This window comes from Grus americana, chromosome 9 (genome assembly GCF_028858705.1).
Source record: "Grus americana isolate bGruAme1 chromosome 9, bGruAme1.mat, whole genome shotgun sequence".
NCBI classification, from domain to species: Eukaryota; Metazoa; Chordata; class Aves; order Gruiformes; family Gruidae; genus Grus; species Grus americana.
In genome coordinates, this window is record NC_072860.1 from 6,286,267 (window position 1) to 6,306,377 (window position 20,111).

A 20,111-nucleotide genomic window follows, 5' to 3' on the forward strand; every position below is an offset into this window, starting at 1 on the left:
GAACAGACACGCGGTTCTACAGTGGCTTGGCCATATGAACTCTATTAAAAACCCGATTATTTCAAGTTGTTAAAGATCAGGTGATAACCTCCCTCAAAAGATGAAAAAATATGAACAGACCCTAATTACTATCTGATAAAGAAGTGGGGCTGTTGCACTGTGTAAACCCTAAATTAGAATAATAATGTGGGGAGACTCAACAAAAGATGCTTTGTATTTCTCATTACAGCCTGTAACAACTCCTCCGGGGGCCTGCCCCTTCCAGCACTGTCAGCGTACTTAATGCTGTAACAGCGTAATACTGGTTTTCCATGCCCTGCTACGATATACCTGAAAGGTACTTTGTAGTGTAGTTGAAAAGGACAAACCAGTGTCCCATGCTACACATCTTACCTGAAAGAAAACATTTAGAAATAAATCCTTCTGGGCAAACTCTGAATAAACCACACCCCCGGTAAGATAACTCTTAATGTAAGATTCAAGCACAAATATTCAGAGAGCACATGCAAGTTTTACCGCACGCTGGGTGCACCTGTGGCATCGCCTGCAGACTGTCAGAAACCTCAACTATCAGAGCAGCGCTCCTCCCAGCCTGTACACTAAAAATGCCTTTTCTCTTCTACCTGCCTTTCGTACCGATGGGAATATCCTGTTGCAGCTGATACAATTGACTCAGCAGCAAACAACTAATCTGCATATTTGCAAAGTGCTTTGTGCTTAGCAAATGGTGGCACACAAATGCATCAGGATTAGATGTAAGGCTACTAAAGTCAGAAGACCTCAAATGAATGCCTGCATAGGAAGCATGTTGCCAGTTCTGCATTACTGCGGTTGTTTCATTCAAGTTCTTTGCCAGATACCGAGATCCTGAGTATCATAATTAGCAATCTGCCTTTTTAATGCACAGAAAAAAATCACAATTTGTTTCGCACTCTGGGTCTGTAGTGATGGATTCCACGTACCCACACATGTAACCTTACACACGCAAGCAATCCTGCCGAGTTCAACTGTCTTTCCAAACCAGTCAGTGCTCAGCGCGTGTCAGGTTCTGTGCATCTTGCCCTTTTCCAATTCATCTCATCTGTTTATAGCCTTTCCATCTAGTTGACTGTGATTTTCCAAGGTTTCAAATTCACCTTTTTCCTTTCAGTTTTTCCTATCTGATGTACACTGTAATAATATTAAGGGGAAATTTATTAAAGAACTAGATTAACTCAATTTCTTTCCACAGTGTTTCTCCAAACTGGCTGGCTGAGCATGACCTTTTCAAAGGTATTTGGCAGAGGCCTGTCATCTGTCTAGTTATTTTTCCAATTTTTCTCAGTGTGAGTTTTAAAATCGGTATCAAATGATTTTTGTTACATCAGATCAAAAAAATGCTCTCTAGCTGAGCTGACATCTTTTAGTCTAACTCCTTAAAACTGCATGAGACAAATGAAGTATGAGGTGGAAAAAACACACAAAAGTCTGGTTTGTGGCAACAATTCCACCTAGACACAGAGCAGGAGGGGAAGAAAATCTAAATCTCTTGAGCAGTATTTCCCAAGTGTTTGTTAAGAATTATTTTCATTCTTAATCTCAAATCAACAGTTGTCTCAAATCAGCAATGCTAGATCTGGTCTTGATGATATCTGTTGAAAATATAATGGGGCAACATCTCATTCTGCTGCCCTGCCATCTCCAATCAGTTATGTGTCCCTGGCACACGCTGACCAAGTTGCTTGTTTCTTACAGCTTTTATTAATCACTGATTGGTGTGTTGGTTCCGGATGCTAGGGTGGAATCAGGAGTCCAGTTCAAATATCATCTTACGGTTGCTGCTAAATTGTAACTATTTTAAAAGATTGAGTATGACAGGTCAGAGAGGGGAACAAAGAGTTTTATTCATGGAAAATCTGACTAGCCTTCAAAGCAAGTCATATGAAAGATATATGAATACATACATTTTTACAGCTTGTGCCTAAATTAGAAACAAGATTAAAAATCTCATTGTCCCTCACAAACTCCTTCCCTTCTCTCCACATTCTCCTATTCATTTTGGATGATACGCTGTCCCCTTTACTTTTTTTCCCTCCTCTTATCCCTTCTTGTCCCTTGCTTCTCCAGTCTTCCCATCCTGCTGCATCTTGACTTCACGTTCACTTGTAACCAAATGTTGGATTCCGAGATGCGACGCACCAAGTTCCAGCATTTTGGAAATCTGGCAGTTCCTAGCTATGAAAAGACCTTCCCATCTTGCCTCCCCCAAACAAGCCATTAATAAAAAGCACAGGAGGAAAAAACAAAACCAAACAGCATAACATATGACTGCTTAAGATTATGGCGTTACCTGTCCTGAGCGTTCCCAGTTTAAAGCAAAGTGATAAAACTATGCTGGCAGAAGCCAGTAAAAGATGCAGCTTAAACTGTCTAGGATTATTTTTAATATCTTAGTTCCAGGAAGTATGCAGAAACCATAACTACACAACTGTGTCAGAAATCCCAAGGGATGGGGCTGCCTTCCAAGGGCGCATCTGAACTCATCAGCCTTGCTGCAGGTTCTACCTCAGTTATTTTACCTTAATCAACCAGCCCATGCCTCCCCATAACTGCCTCAAAATAACTGTAGTAACAGAATATTCAATAATGAGACTTATACTTGCTTGTGTTTTAGACGCGAGGAAAATAAGAACATCTCACGTGCGCCATGTGCCTCTGTTACCACAGCGTGGTTTCACAAACCTGTAGAGCTCTGGAGAGAGAAAGCACTTTTGCTCTGCAGCCCGAGCGCTGGCTGCCCGCAGCACCCTGCCACGGCATGAGAAGCCGAGTGCCTGTATGAAGCTCAGGCTAGCGAAGGCAGACAACTGAGCTTTGGGCAGAACCACGTGGAAAGAGTCTTCTTTCTAGTTCGCTTATCACCATGACACGTTTCAGAAAACAAGCCCAGCCTATGTCCCCGCTGCTTCACTTTGCAGGTGTCTCATCTGTCTGCTGGGTCCTGTCTTGGATCATAAGGCTTTGGCGCTGCCTTCTTTGTACATTATGTCCTCACCTGGCTACGAAAGACGGACACCGTCACTACCAGCTCCTTCAGCTTCCTCAGCCATTGGTAGAGCAAGGCTAACTGCAGTGCGGTTCTCACAGTGAATCTCTAGGGGACGAGGACAAGTGGTGCGTGTGTACCCAAACGTCAATATTCAAACCAAATGATACCACACATCCAGTGACACCCCAACAACATGAGTACAAAGCCAGAATCTAGCTCTCCTAAGTTCCTATGTTCAAATATACTTCGTAACAAGGGAAGCAATATGCCAATTTAATGCAGTAGACATGAATGAGACAAATTGTCAGAGGCAAAATTCACTAGGAAAAAGGCCATTTCCTCACTCTCTGACTTTTGGAACTTGACCAGGACAAGCTAACTGGGTGAGGCAGAAGTGCTAGCCATTCAACCAGCTGAACGGGGAGGAGGGAAGAAAAAAAAAAAAAAGAAGAAAGAAAACAAGTGAAAACTGTTTCCACGTGAATACTTAGGGCCATCCACGCGGGGCAGCTATGTTAGAAACCACATTTGCGCACTTGTGGAAGTTTTTAAGTCAACCAGGGCAGTCGTTTTCTGAGCTGTAGCAAAATACAGATAGTGACTTTTGACTTGGAAAGAAGAGATAACGAGAGCAAGAGGCAAACTTCTAGCTGGATGAAAAACTCTGCCTACGAGGACCTCTAAAAGAGGTAAAAGAAGCCACAGCATCTACTCAGATTTACATCCATGTCACAGAACAGAATTGAACCCAGACAGTTAGGTACCTCCAAATGGTACCAACTTCTTTATTGGTAGGTATGAACAAGTTTACAGCCTCAGAAGATTGCAATCTCCCTTGCTATACAGGAAAGAAAAATCGTTTCTTTTAGAGGAACTCAAGAGTTACTCAACTGTAATTAATCTTCTAAAACAGGAAATCCCTGCCAACACAGGTGGAACTATAATACACTGGCTGTGCAGCTGCAGAACATGAAAAATGGGATTTCCGTGTTCCCATCTCGCTCATCAAAAACAGAGCGCAAATACTGTAAGTAAAACATGCAGCTGAAAAATCTGAAAAAAAGCAAGCAAGCAACAAAATTGAACAGAGGACTATAAAAGTCACTTGGGTCATTCATAAGAAAGTTCCCCACAGTATTAACTAAGGGTTGAGTCCTCCTGAGGCAGCTACCATCACTTTGAGAGCTTAGTTAGAGGGCAAAGGAAATTAATTTGAATCTGTATTTTAGGAAACAAAGTTGAAAGGACGCTTTGCTGACTTCTGACATCACCTGTACTCCTGAAGGAACCCTGTAATGTGTACTGACAATACCAGCTTCCCTCAGCCATCTCTTTGTTCTCTATAATTGGTATTTTTAAATACAGTTTACACTGTTACTCGCCAGGCCACATCACAACGGATGAATGGCAGGATAGAAATTTCTTTGCCATTGAAATGTTACTTGAGTTAAAAGTCAAGACAAGAAACAGACATTCCTTTTTAGTATTTACTTGTCTGCAGCATTTTAATTGTGGACGCACGTAGAAAAGAAGGATATAAGCAATTATTTACATTGCTGCACATTTCTGTATATCTACTTGGAAGCAAAAAGACTTAGGGACACGTGGAGTTGACACATCATCACTGCTTGCAGGGTATGCCCTGCACTCTATGCTCTGAGCACTAAGGCTGTGCTAAAGTTCAGCTTAGGATAAACAATATTTTTCATGACAGCTTATTTCAAGCTCCACAAAGCCATCTGTATCAAAAGAACAAGGCAGGGCAGATTTCAGTGGAACCGAAAAAAAATAAATGTGTCTACAATGAAAACAACTAACACATAGCAGCACCAAAGCTTTGTTTAGACTAGGGAAAGTTCAGTAAGTCACTGACAAAAGAGGTGTAAGGGTGGGATAGTGAAAGGCATGCTTTTCATCACAACAGTAGTGCTCTCGTTACAAACCAACCTGAGTACTCCTAACCGTATGAAGTGACCCTCAGTCACGTGATGCCCCAAAACAAGCAAGTAACTAAACCAAGAACAGATAAAGATTAATTTCCTGTCACTACAGATATACCATCACCACACCTGCTCACTGAGGGACAAGATAAAAATATTTACCACTAAAAAAATAATGCTGGGGGGGGGGGGGCATGACTTTTTTTTTCCCCTCTCCTCCAGATACACACAAGTAGCTCTCTATTTAGACTAGTAGAAGGCTAACTTTTCTCACACTTGCATTCCAGTCAATACAAGGGATGGGTATTCCCATTATTATGTTACTTCCTCATGAATTTAAGTTTTATTGCTCCATTTTCAAAAGCCATTGAACCCATGGGACACTTCAGTAGTCAATATAGTATGGTACCACACAGCAAACGGATGTTTGGTAACTACCTGAATACACGCAACGGAGGCAGTAAAATGAGTAAGATTACATAGCTGGTCTTTCATTTCAACCTGGATACTAGTTCCAGCAAGAAACTAATATGTATTCACCAAAACAAATGTCCATCAAAGCCACAAAAGCAATTTCATACTTACACATATGCTGACAATACTATGTCAGAGCTGTGACTAACCTGACAAAGGAGGCTGTAGGTATATCAGAAGTACGAGCTGGTCCACAACGTACATATTGTCTTCACCAACATTAAGTCCGTTCTCACTCTGGCCTCTGATTCAGGCTGCTACACTCAATATTGAAAGTAAATATATAGGAACAATTGAAAACAATTTTCCTTCTGGCCATATTGGTGAGGGAAGGTGTTTAATTGAAGGAGAAGACAAAAATTATCCTGTGATTTAACAGACATATTGTTCCTCTTACGATGGATTGGTAAGACCCATAATTTAATGTAAGGTAGCTTTACAATGTTGAGATAATGTCATGATGTTTTGGTTTCTACAAGACGAAATGAAAGCCCTGGGTTTGGTCACTATGTTAAGTAAGGGGGTAAACTGTATTTTAAATAAAAAGCTATCCTAAATTCCTGGCAAATTATAAGGTTTAAGTGAGCTCTAAAAGGAATTTGCATCAGCTGGAAGAGGGCATCTATGTGAAAGGTTAATAATAATGAAAACCAACCACTTTAAATAGTAGAAGTAATGCTTCTTGAATTTATCATCACCTGCAAGACTGGTTATGTTAATAATCATTCACATTATGCCAAGTAGACTGAAAATAATTAATAGTTCACAAACAACATTCGCACAGAAGCTTCAGTGGCAATGTTGTTTTGACCGATTACAATTAATAAAAAAAAATAATCCCAAATATTCAGGCCTTGAACACCAATTCCTTATATCTGAGAAACTTCCATGAAAAATAATAATAAACCTATCTTTCACAGCATTACCCTGTCAAGGGTAACTGAGTTCCTAAATTGCAGCGTCACTGGGGAATTCTGGTCTCACTGTTCACAACTCTTTATTAAAGTCCATTCTGTTCATGAAATGGAGAAGCTGATTCAATGTACCCATGCAGGGGTTCCACCACTGAGCTCTGCTGAGCCACCACAAATGTTCAGGAGTCAGAGTGAGAGAACCAGGGTACTATGATGCCCTCAAAAAAAAATCAGAGCTTAGCTGATTGTGATATTTAGGGGGTGCTCATTAATCCTGAAGGTTATCTGTCTAACTGCACAAGCTCTTTCCTCCTCTTGTCTGAAGTAGCTGTGAAACAATGCTCAATCGGTTACACATCTCAAGCCAGCAATAAGGAATGTCTGCAAGGACACAGGACTGTGAGAGAGGATGAAGAGGAAGAGAAGGAAATGGAGAATAAAGCAAAAGATGGAAGTGAGGAAGGTCAGAAGGTTGTTTATACATTTACAATATCTCTAAAATAAAGTCACACCCCAGAGAGATGCAGGTGGCAAACTGATCTCATTAGAAAAACCACAATGGTGCAGAGACAAGGCTCATTTTTGCCAAGGATCCTGTTTCCAGCACTGCTCATACACAGATGTTGCAGAGGAAGGTTCCCAGCCACGCTGTTTGACAGACTTAAATGCAATTCCTGAAGGACAGGCCAGAAAAGTTTTGCTAAAATTCACCACCAAGTTAGAGAAATACTATGCAAGGCAGAAGGTAAGATCCACTATTCGGAACATGGCATCCACAATCAGAAAGTTTAGAACCTGCTCATGATGTTTTTCCCTGAAAACAGCACTTGGTACAGCACACAGCATCCCAGCAGAACTCCCAGGTCCTAAAAACTTTCATATATGCCTCAAAAGCATGGAAAATAAACCTGACTACTCACTGCTCTGTTAGCCTAGGAACTAGGCAACTAGTGTACAAACAGTACATAACCCACCGAGGCATGAAAGGGACTAGTATTACCACATACACCACACAGGCTTTTGGAGTGAAGCATAAAGATTTATACAGGCCACCTACTCTTAGGGAAGAAAGTGCCACACCAGGATGACGTGGCAGTCAGCGCTTCACTCATGGACGCTGTCAAGGCGAGAAACGGACAAGATCGACTGCATTCATTTCTCATTGCTCTCTTAATAACTGCTGCCTAGGGCTGCTCAAAAAAAATCCCTTCATGATGCTTTTTTACTGAAAATTGTGGATTTCTCGGGGGGGGGGGGCAGGAGGGAAGGTTTCCACTAAAAGCACCCACTCTGGCTAGTATTTTATTTCTAAAACCACAAGATCTACTATCTTTTGTTTTTCAACAAAAACTTGGTTTTGAAGCGGTGCCTCTCTGGAGCTGTGATTCAGTCGCCCTGGACGCACCCGCCAGAGTACACCTCCCATGAGGCAGCATGAGATCACCCAAAGGGGAGATGATGACACAACTGGGGAGATACAGCCCAGCCAGGGAAGCCAGTCTGTAGTTGAGACAAAGCTGTCAATCAAAAGTATTCAAAACTGAAAAAAAATATATTGCAAGTGTTGGCAAAAGTACTATGCTTTGCTTTATAGTTTTCTGCAAAATAATGTCTTTGGTGATCAGGTTTGTTCCTCATCATTTCTGGGGACCCTTGAAGCTGCCACTGCTAAAGATGGAGCCAGTTACACCAGGACACAGGAGGCCCCCACAACAGGAGCCATAGCCCCGCACTGCCAGACTCTTCCCATTCTTGGGAATTTCAAGTAGTTAGCTGTTGCTTCTCCATTTCTTCCCCTCCTCAAGCACCTCAGCTCCAGTACCTGTCCACTCTGATTGGCAAAAGGGTCTAAGCTCACCAGGGAATGCTGTGCATCACCCCGACAATGTCAAAGATTAACTCACCTTTGTGTTTAATGTACAAAACCAATTACTGGAACATCGCATTCAAATACTTAACACAGATTCTGATCCAAGGGCAACGGACAGCCCAGTGTGCCTCAGTAGTTGTCTGAGCTCTCTTACAGGGTGCAACGTCTGCCAGAAGTAAACCCAAGTGCACATATGCATATGCAATCAAGGCTCACTCTTATCAGACCCCTCCCAGTCTGCTTCATGCTTTAACAGGTCACTGACTCAAGTAACCTCCCCCATGTTACAATTGCCAGTAAAATACAATAGCCTGAAACTGAAAATACCTCCGGTCTACCAAGAGTCCAATCTGAGGGACAAACTTGCTGATAATTCTGAGACCAGCTCATATGATAAGACACTGATTGTCTCAAAGCTCCAAGTGAGCAGCTTAATTGGAATAGAAAAACAGGGTGATTAATCACAGCTAAAGAAAACACCTTGCTACAGAAGAGAGGCAACATTAATGCTTTACATCATTAAAAAAATTTGAGGTTACCATTCAGGACAGCACACGTGGAAAACATTTAAGGAAAAAAAGATGAGATGCTGTTTAATTGGTGAATTCTTCCCATTAACATCCTAAACGGTTTGACACATGCTGGCTGGCAGGCAGGAGGTGTTAGCCTCAGACATGCTGCCAGCCACACTTCCCCACTCCCGGCAGCTGCCAGACCTTCCTGGGGTTTGAAAGTTTCCCTACTGGAGGCCCTGCTCCCATCGTTTTCTGGTAAATTAGCCTCTGTAGTCACATTTCCTTGGCAGTTTTGATTCTTTTTTTCTCTTGTTCTTTTTTCCTGGTTTCTTTCTGATGTAGCAGCATCTGATCTTTTTCAATCTCAACCCCTCTTCTCATCTCCTCCCCTGACAATAGGAAGAGACCCCAGAAGCACCTCCAGGGAGGGGGGATTCACCTCCTGGGGATGCACCGCCGAGAAGGGCTGGGCAGCCGCTCAACCAGCATCCACTAAAGCGGGACTGAGGAGCTTCTCACAAAATGAAAAGGCCCCAGGCGCCAGCGAAAGGGAGGGGACTGCACCAGAGTCCACACAGCCAGGAAGGAGCCGGCTGTTAGGAACTGTTAGAGCAGGAAGGAGCTCGGCTCTCCCGCCGCAGAAGCCGGTGCCCGGCCGGACGCTGCCACGGCAGAGGACCAGGCTGTCCTGCTCCCTCAGTCCGGGCTCTTCCTCAGCGTCCCAGCGCAGAGCAGCGCCGTCCCAGCGAGCCTCTGCCGAGGAGCGCTCAGCAGCAAAGCTCAACCCCTCTGCCCCGCTGCCAGCGGACGGAACCCAGCCGGGAAGGCAAGCCGCCCGCCGCGCCCTGGCACCCGCAGCCCGGCTGGCTCCGGAATGGGCGAGCCCGCCCCGGAGCTCTCAGTCCTGGGAAGGGGTTGGGGGGAAGATTAAAAATGGAATAAAGAAGAAACGAGACCCGCTGTCCTACCCGGCTGTGCTGGCGGGGACCCCGTCTCCCGCAGGCTCGCACCGACAGGGCGTCCCCGGCACCGGCTGCCCGGCAGCCCGCCCCACCCCGCGGCAGCCGCCGCCGCCGCCGCCGCCTCCTCCTCCTCCTCTTCCTCCTCCTCCTCCTCGGCTCGGCCCCGGAGCAAAGGCACGTTTGGACCTAAAGGTCTAACACTGGTTATCCCGGGCTGCAGCGGGGCTCCCGGCACCCCGCTCTCCTCAAGGGCTTCGGCCCAGTCCCGGTTTTTTTTCCCCAGGCATTAGCACTTCTCTGAAGCAAGGCTGCCTGCCCACAGCATCCCAGGCCAAAAGGGAGCCCAGCAGAGGCTTGCCAGCACACCACTGCCCTACAGATGCCCCAGGAGGGCAAGTTACCTTCACCCTGGGCAGGAGAGCAGGCCAGCCCCCAAAGTTTACAAGCATGTTTTTTTCAGCTATGACTTTGCGCTTGGTAGTGAAATACTGAGCCATGCTACACACTACCTGGCTATTCCTCGCTCTCTCCCCTTGATCTCCTTCCCTCAGGCCAGGTGATTATTGCAATAAAATCTGCTGGTTCATTGCACGCCAGTCTCCAAAGCTCTGCTGCTGCAGGTTGTGTTTGGTGGGAATGCTAGGAAACAGGAGGCATCTGGTAAAGCTAAAAGGAAGACAGTATGCAGCCTCCCAGAAGGGGTGGCCTCAATCACTGGGACCAAAGGCAAAAGTGGCCTCTAAGAAAAGGCTAAATCCAAAAAAATGCCCTAGCAGGAGGCCTGAAACATCCCACTGGGCAAGTTGAACCTCATATTCCTGTTTTATTGGCTGTCATAAGCAGCAAGAATAGTGTTCATCAGCAGAGGAACTTGAGTTAATAGTCTCTTGTAAATTTTAGTACTTGTAGAAAGGTTTAATGAGAATTTTCAAACCTATAAAGTTGGAATATACACTAAAAATGCAGCAACATTATATTTTTGAAGCCTGACAGTCTTTTAATGCTTGGTATGGGCAATAGGTTGCAATGAACAATAGCCACTCCAAACCGTCTCCTACAGCTGTGCTGGTCACAAATAGGGGTCCGAGCAGGGCAGGAAAGCCAATGTCACAGAACAAAGGAACCCAAAGCAGCCTCCACCCGGAGGTTCCTTTCCGGGCTCTTCTGGAGCCCATGCTCATGGGTTTGCTTTGTGGACCCTCAGCACCAGAGCTCTTCCCTCCCCCCATCCCTCCTCAGACCCAAATAAGGGCAAATAACAGCACACACGATGAAAACCCTATAGGTAGCTGAGAAGGAACAACTAGGAGAAACAATTTTGGTCAGGACCTTATGAAGGGTTTTCCACCAGTTAGTCTCAGAGACTGCTGGTGCTTTTGAGTTTTTATCTGCATCAGAATCGACAGATTCTGAAGGAGGTATAGCTTTCTATGACTGATGTTTGACAGCACTTTACCAGCAGCTTTTATGCCATCTGCAGGATAAACCATGCTTTGAAAGGACTTTACTTCTTTTCGACACCCCAGTATGACCACCTATGCCAAGGGAGCTAATGTATCAACTCAAAAAGCCCAGAGAATAATCCACAGCAAAGGCCCTGCTGGATCTAATTCTCCACGGAGTGTCCCTACGACAGCTCCATAATCCAAACTTCCAATTTCCTCCAAAAGAGCATGGATAATACTTCACTTCCTCCACACTCCATCAGCTGTGCCTGCGCAGATGATGCTCTCCAAGTAAGGTGGTTCCCCGTGCACTGAACATAGCTGCGGCACCTAAGCATCACCTGAAAGGGTAAAAATAAGTACTAAGGGACTGCAGAGACAAGTCTGACTTGCTCAGTTTCTTGCCCTTGCTGTGAAGAAATCTTATTTTGAATGTCCACTAGCATAGTTGGATTTTTCAGCCTGCAGACAGCTTGTCTGCCCAGCCTAACTTGCGTACTCCTGACCACAGTTTCGTCTCACCTAGTTGTCACTTATCAGCATTCTTCAGATCCTGACAATCCACGCCCCTCCCTCCCCGCTTCCCAGGATCTTTGTTTTCTTGTCATTATCTAGTGTAGCCTTTTATTCTTCTTGCTTTTTCCTTTTACTGTCATCTCTCATTACACACCTTGAGGAGGGTGAGTTTCCTGGAAGAAGGCTTACGGGGGCGGGGGGGGGGAAGATCTTGCCTCACTATCTGGGCAAGTAAGGGAGCCAGGAGCTATTTACACGTTTTCTGATAAGCAGTGAGAATGTCCTGATGGTCCTGTAAAGTCCGCAAGGAATTGGCTTTGTGTCGTTCCATATTTCTTGCTTGTCTATGCTTGCCCAATTCTAATCAACTAACAGTATTAAACATACTTTCACATAACATTATTTGGAGGACAAATCAGTATCATACTGAAAAATCAGTATCGTAATGCAAATGACTTTTAAAGTATAGCTTTTTCATATTTATTATCGGTTAATTTCTGCCTGAACTATTAGGTTTCAGCTGCATCTCATTTCTAAGTTTTTTCATGCAATCATTAGGACAAAAATTATATTTTGTAATGTACTATTAAATTCTTTACTTTTTTATAACGACTACAATTGGGGTTTTGGTGGGGGTTTTTGTTTGTTTGGGTTTTTTGTTGTGGGTTTTTTAGGGTTGACATTTTCTTTTATTAATATAACTTTAAAGATCTGAAATCTTACAAGAAAACCCAAAACCAGAAATCACCTCCCCACATACACACAGAGCAGAAGATGTGCTAAGAGCAGTGTCTGGCAATACCACCGAGAGCTCTTACTGCCCTGGCACGGGGGAACTGTGTGACTGGGGAATGGGGGTGCTCAGGATTTTGCTTTCACTGTGGGAAGAGGAGAAGGCAGCCAAAACCGACCGTTCACATAAAGCAGCAGCACAGCCGCGATCCCCAGGCAGCAAGCAGCCCTGTAGGAAGCGTTAAGAGTAAACCAGGAGCTGATCTAGGCAGAGCGGAGGGAAGGAGGCAGCAGGCTAAGAGGCAGAGCTGCCCGCTGCTCCCCAGGGCCCGCTCGGTTTGCAGTCCCTTCTGGTAGTCGCAAGTCCTGGCTAGGGAAATGCACGGGAAAACTGGCACGTCATTCCCAAACATTTCCCTTTCAGTAAGTGATCTTGCCATATTATGAACACAGCAGAGTTCTGAGTGTCTCTTGCTCTATAACTAAGAAGTCTGAAAGTAAGACTACGCTATGAGATGACTGACTACTAGTGGAGAACCATTTGCTGTGAGCAATGTGCGTGACCACTTCTGAAAACACAGCTGAAACTCTCTCAGACACAGATCCCGAGATTTTCACTGTTTTTACTGAGACCATATTCAAATCAGCCAGTGCTGACAACAAACAAAATGAAAACTAAGCCAAGCCACAATCTCAGAAGATACAAGCAGCTGTGAGAAAGGAGCACGCTAACTGCCTCTGCGGAGGCAGCCAGCTGCTTTCAGGGACCGGGTTATTGCTCTGGTGGGAACTCTCTTGTTCCCACTAATTTCACTCTTTAATTTTTCATTAGATACTTGACCTGTTATGACTTTCAAAGCACATAATTTAAAGTTTCATCTTACTAACAGCACTTATTGAGCCTTAGCACTTAGTAAATACCTCTAACACACCTGCTTTAAACTTTGGTTTAGATTACAACATAAAAACTACCAATTTGGTCAAGTTGGTTGGTCACCTGTCAGTCCTTGACAGTCCCACTCATCCTGTCTCTGACATTCACCTGATGCAGTGCCTGTTGCAAGAAGATTAAAGGAATATCTATTAATTTTTAGTTCTTTTAATCATTAAAATCAAACCCTGCTATGGACACATTTCCTGAATTTTGAAAAGATTTTCTAGGTGCAGTTTGGACACAACACAGACCTTGAACCACTATGATACACCATTTGCACAAAAAACATCCACACAGGGAGCAATCAGATGTCAAGCTTCCTGCTAAGGAGAAAATGTCCACCATCTCGACCCAGATGAGCCTGACATTAATACAATACCTTGAAGACGGTAAAGTAGAGGCCTGAAACACACAACTCCACACGTCCATCTGCTGCCATACCAAATCTCAGTTCAAATGCTTACCTGTGAAAATCCTTCTTAACTTGGTTTGTGAGCAATTGTACTCACTCACATTCTGGTAGGCTGCTGATGGAAACGGTGCGAATTCTGTGCAGTTCTGTATGTGATACTTTATTCGGCTACACATTACTGAGCTGTTGCTTCATCTTGCTGCGCCTGGCTCAAGTAATGCTAGAAAGGGAATACCGAACTCCACAGAACAGGGCAAGGGGGGGCTGAGGAAGTGCTGAGGCATCTTCTGCTATAGGGGCAGGAGATGAAGGAATAAACAAGGGAGAAAGGGGTGCTAACAGACAGACCTTGGGGATGGGTAAGGTTGCCAAAAGTGTTTCTGGGAGCCAGCACTGCTGGAAGGTGGGTGCTCGCTTGCTGCCTATGTGAAAGGGGAGGGCTGGCTGAAGGAAGCCCCAGAAGCTGGCCTTAATGCCCAGCATCAATCACTCCAGCTGCTCCCTGTGAACAGTATCTGGGGTGGGAGCCCCAAGGCTAGGGCAGCCCAGCTGCCCACTCAGGGACCCAGGGGGACAGGCAGCAGGGCTGACAGATGCACGGAAGGCAGACGAACTATGTAGCTCCTGGGCAGGTTGCAAGTGCTGAGGAAAATAACATTTCAGTGCACTAGGTACTGCACAAGTGTATCGTAAATAATCACCCCTGTACTGCAGACCTTGCGGTCTGAGAAGAGGCATTGCACTCACAGCCCCGTTAGCAGCCTTGACCTTGAAATGGTCCTGAAAGCAAGGCTGCAGAGGAACGAAGCAGCAGAACATTTGCAAGTAGCTGCATTCAAGCGGAAACACAACCCTCCGGCACGTCTGACACAGGATCGCCTACCACTGCACAATTCTGCTGCGCCACGCAGCCAAGCACGGTACCTCTGGGAGGGCGGCTCACACAGGGCTGTCTAGCACAGCAGTTCACCTCTCCACGACCTGAGGCTCAGCCAAGCATCACCGTGAATTTGAAAACACACTACACTTGCACTGCCGAAAGAGCCAGCCGGCTTACTCACCTGTGAGCTTTCTGCGTGCAGCACCCAGTCTGTTCCATGATCAGTGTTTCTTGATGCAAAATGGCATTCCTACTGACGGATGCTAACAAGATATTTCCCTGTGAAAAAGCAAGGATGCTTGTGGGGTTTACTTTAAGACAGTCACTGTCTGCAAACTTGCTGTAATGCTTGCTGGAGTCCCTGGGATATTTTTATAGGTGTTCATTATAAGGTCTACCAACTGCTACAAAATAGCAAGGGCTGTAATAACAGCATTACACATTAAGGATGGCTTTAATTACGTATACAATATCTATGCAAATGCCAGATAGCATCTTCTGCGTGAAAGGCAGGGTTGGTTTGTTTGCTTCTTATCCTCACAGTATGGAATCTTATTGCTTCTTATGATGCAATATTCATTTGGTTAGACTTAATTACTTTGGTTGGTAATTAAATTAACCCTGCTTAAATTAAAAAAACCCCAGTATTATCACAAAGTATTTCTATCATAGTGCCTCCTAAAATACCTCCATCAGGACTAGATCACTACTGTTAAAAAGTACACAAGAAAAACAGGGCCAGAGAAGCCCATCTGCCTTATAATGTGAGGAAGCCACTGATGAATGGCAGGTGCCTGGCATCTCTGGAAATGAAGTACAGGTGCCTGTTTGGCACCAAAATGAATTTTTTTCTTAATCAGATATTCGTTTGAAAACCTTGGCCTGAGTGTCATGCCCAACATTACACTACACCTCACTAAAGCAGCTTTCGTTTCACAGCTTTGGAGGGTAAGTTCATAGCGATAGTCCCATGTAACCCAAGGTAAAGTAGCTTGACCAAGGTAGTGGCTAACTTAGTGGTTTACCCTTAACCATAGTGCTGTCATTACTGTGCTAAGCAGTTGGGCTTCTGTTTGAGTAGCAGTAAACAGATCAGGCCCTGGCTGAGTCACTGGCACAGTCAGAAAAACTCCAACATCCTGCCACTGACAGTGATGCTAAAGGCACAATACACAAGGGAATGGGGGTCTTCGACTTTTCTACAGGAGCAGTTGCCCCTAATGTGGTCTGGCCAACCAGGCTTGACTGTAGTTTGAGGTTAAAAGCAAGCATTAACTCCAGATTAGCACAGCAGTCATGGAATAAAACTGTTTGCTTGACCGTGACTATTCCAGAATATCATGCGTAAGGTACAATGTTACGTGCACGCTGAAGAAACGGAGCCAACCCCACGTATTGCCAGGACACAGGTTACCAACACAAATTCAGCTTAGTTCTCTACTCTACATGCTGTGTGACACAGTCTTGATTCCTTATTTCTCCTGCATGAATTTATCAGTGAAGCTCAACCCCAGACTCTCCCTTGCAGCTCTCAGGAAGAGAATGCTCCCAGACTCTCTCTTCCAGCTGAACGACAAGGGAAACATTCAGTGTGGGCCAGGAGGACACATACCCGGCAGCAAGTTACACAAGCGTTTGTGAGACAGCACTGGAATGTCAGCAAACAGGATCTTTGGGTCTAGACCCAGCTCTGGAGGCAGAGAGCAGGCTAAGTCATCGTAAACAAGAGGCTCAGTCTCACCAGCAGGTAGATTTGTTTTGAAAGGTGATACAGCAAAGCAGATGAACCTCACTGCTTTGTAAGTCACTGCTGTATTCCCAGCTCTGTACACAGCCGCTTGCTCGCAGTTTATCTGCAAAAAAGGTGAATGACCATTGCCTCCCTACAGGAAGGATAACTGGCTTTTAGGAGTGTACATGCTAACAGCTGCAGGGGAGCACGTGGGATTAGACATCATGGACTTCTGGGCAGCAGTAAATAGCATTATGAGTGTATCTTACTTCTCCTCCTACACTCGCTCTTCCTTTGTCATTCTGTGGGCTGGCAGGAAACCTGCCAAATGTGTCAGAGCCACATGAAATGCATGACAGTTGTAAGCCCTGACCTTGGTGCCCCTAGGCTGACGGTCAAGTAAGTCTAAGACACGGACCAACCCAAAAGGAAACGATGAAGGTCCTACCCAGACCATAAAGGACTGCAGGACTGGTCCCAGTGTGTTTGTTTATTCTGTGATTTTTAAGTTGGAAAAAAAACTTGTAATAACAACAAAGCTTTTGAATTCTCTGTTATGTATAGCAATTCTCTTATATCTGTGCGCTGCATGTGCCTGTTGATGTCAACGCCCTGTAACTGAGAGCCACTGCCGTCTATCACACACAAGTCCTCATTATGTTGCATAACAAATTACCTTTGTTGCCTAACAGAATGGCACAGTAGATTTTGTTGTTGCCTCGTGTAAACTTTAGTCTTGCGAATTCCATTTTGCGCTGACGCATTGCTTCTGCCTGACAAGTGCTTTATTTCTGTTGTTAAGCAGCGAGCTTCATGATACGCAGGCAGCCACAGATCCTGAAAAACAAGTTTAGAGATACATAAATACACCACCATTCTGTCTGCAAAACAATCGGCCACGTGGATCCCAATTGCTGCGGTAACACTGGGCTTAGAGGCTGCAGCTACACATCCTGGGAGGCAGCATCACTGCATATTCATTGCTAGTGGTCATCTGATGTTTTCAGTTACAAGAAAAAACAGTAGCATAAAGAAACAAAGAAAGTGGCAGAACAGCAAAGGAATTTTAAACCAACAAAGAATTCATGGTGTTGGCATTTTAATGTTATACTATTGCCTTTTTAATGGATTTCTCCAACTGCATTACATGATCTCTTGTTTTCAGTGTTTAATTACTGTTTTTAAGTTACAATGCTCATCTATTAAAGAAAAAAGTGTGGAAAATGTTAACAAATCCATCCATATGATTACAAAATGTTAAACCTCACTAGACACTTCTTCTGAGTCTTCTTTATATGTGTTCAGCACAAGTTTCAGTGGAAGGAAAACATTTATTGCCAGGCTTCAAACAGCGTTTCCTTTCTTAAAAGGTTTCAGTTGGCAGCTTTTTCTATTGGCCTATGACCAATATTCTGTATAAGTGGAAAAATAGTGGTGATATCTACAGGCCAGATTTTGCCACTTCTTATACTGAGTAACACTATCTTATTTTCATACGTGCTGGCCATACCCTCTACTCAGAGCACTACTGGAAGCTCACTGATAGCTGCTCCCTACTTTCCCTGGACAAAATCCAAAGAGGAAGAAAACCCAGTCATTACATAAGCAAACTTCAGTAAAGTCTGAGAGTTGGCCTGTTGGGATAACCTTAAATAAGGGTAACAAAATCTGGATGCCAGCTTATTTAAAGATACACATATTTTGACGCTCCCTCCTGCTCCTTCAAGAAACATACATTTCAATCTCCAATATACAGGCATCTCCGATGCACTCTCCAAATCGTTCAGCAATAGCTGAAACTGCTTTTTCATCAGTGCTCCTATCTGTTCTAATGAGTATCATTTCCACTGCTCACCCCATCTCATATGTGGCCAAGCAACAGTCATCAAATAAATCATTGGAGACATTGTTGGACAATGGGTGAATGAGTTATTGCTGAGGAATTGGGGTTTGTCTCTATTTACTGGCTGTAATTAGGAACACTTCAAGCCAAATTTCAATTACAGGGGATAAAATAAAGGCTATCCCAGCCTAGGCATTTTAAGAGATAATTGTACTTCGGTAAAGTAATAAGGCCTGGTTGTTTTCAGACATTGCTGCTCACAGTTAATAGTGTTAATACAAAATCTACCTGGGTATGACTGCAAACAGCTTTAGAAAGCCTTCATGGAAACGCATAGCTATGGTGAAAGAAGGCAACAAGTCGTCTGGATGCTAGGGGTACGGGACAGTGAAAAAATAAAATATCTTTGTAGGAACCTGAGATATGTGAACACCATACATCTGTAATTATGTGAAATAGTACAGCTATTCTTTCAGCTTATGGAAAAAAATCATGAGCAGTGCTAAGTGGTACTAGGAGGGAAGGGAGATTACAGCCCTGCTGGCTTCAGGGTAAACCACCAGCCCTCAAGCTGTTGGCTACTTCATCTTCACAAAGATGCTGACAATACAGGGCCTGGGAAAATTCAAACGAAGATTGAAAGACCAGGACTTTTCAGGACAGAGAAGAAGTGAGTAAGAGAAGACTTTATACAAGCACACCCGGGAATGAGTAGGATCAATACAGGAGATAGGAGCTGGGCTCCTTCCTGTCTTGACGTTTGAGCACAGGGATATACAAGGAAATGAAGGGGTGGAAACCTCAAATCTGAGGAACGGAAACACTTTTTCATACAGAAATTTAAGGTGAGTCTAGAGAGAGTCTGGACATTAACGGGAGTGGATAATAACCCACAAGTCCTGTTTATGCTTAACGTGTTTTGACACTAACACATATTGTTTAAGTCCCTGTTGTCAGCTCTGGGCTGACTGGTTACCCCCTTTATAATCATACAAGAACAAGATGACTTCAATACAATTTGAAAGGCAACATTTTAAATTATAAAATCCTTTTCCATACAGCACATAATTAACCTATGGAACTCATTCCCACAAGATTTAAATTGAGCTGAGACTCCTCTGTATCCAAAAAGGATTGGACGTGTATTTATAAACTGGCCTGATTCCACCCGGAGCAAGGGTAGTAAATATTCAATTAGGTATTTGTAAATGATCCTTTTAAATCCCCTCGGAGAGCATGCCAGAAGGCTTAAGGACCTCAGCAATGGGCAAATGCAGCGTGACATACCCAAGAGGCAGTAATTCACAAGTGCTGTTCTTAACACTTGATTTCTCTTCAACAAAAGATGTAGCTGAAATTTCAGCTCCATTGAAGGCAGCAGCAACGCCCTCGGGACTCCACCTGCCGCTCTGACCAGCGTGCATGCCCAAACTGCGATACAGTAGCGCACAGTAACTCAATACTTGCCTGTTACTGAGATTTTCTTACACCTGCCAACCTCATGAAACGTTAAGATTCAGAGTATTTTTATTGTTCAGCAGCTCCAAGTAGAGTCAGGGCGCTTCTATACCAGACACTACAAATGCACATTAAGTGTAAAATCCCGAATATATATATTTTTAATTATTTTTTTACCGGGGATATCAGCAAAGCTGCCGTCTCACCTGGCTTCCGCAGCTGGAGCAGGCGGGGGAGGGACGGGTGCGGGACACGGACGCCCCAGCCGGTGCGGACAGACCGCGCCCCTCCGGCCTCCTGCCCCGCCCGGTGCCGGCGGCGGGGCGGGGGCGGGGGGCGGGGGCCGGCAGACGTGGCGGCCCGGCCCCGCCCGCGGGGAGGCCCCGCCGCGCCCTATGGCGCCACCTGGCGGACGGGAGCGACACCTTGCCGTGGTGTCTCGCGTGGGTGCGCTGG

The 20,111-nt window shown here is 44.7% G+C and overlaps 1 protein-coding gene across 2 annotated transcripts in view; it reads right to left on the reverse strand.

Annotated features, from left to right (window-relative positions):
• The window catches only part of PIK3CB (phosphatidylinositol-4,5-bisphosphate 3-kinase catalytic subunit beta), a 111,188-nt gene extending 91,303 nt beyond the window's left edge, over nt 1-19,885 (reverse strand). The window contains exons 1-4 of one of the 2 annotated variants that reach the window (XM_054835216.1): nt 19,833-19,885; nt 17,031-17,191; nt 14,804-14,901; nt 13,369-13,450 (exon numbers count right to left, since the gene is read on the reverse strand). The gene's annotated coding sequence lies outside the window, so the exon portion shown is untranslated. Of the gene's footprint in view, nt 1-9,709; nt 9,799-13,368; nt 13,451-14,803; nt 14,902-17,030; nt 17,192-19,832 lie in introns of those variants that run through there. The other variant, XM_054835218.1, reaches the window with a different exon arrangement.
• Between the last annotated feature and the right edge of the window lie 226 nt (nt 19,886-20,111).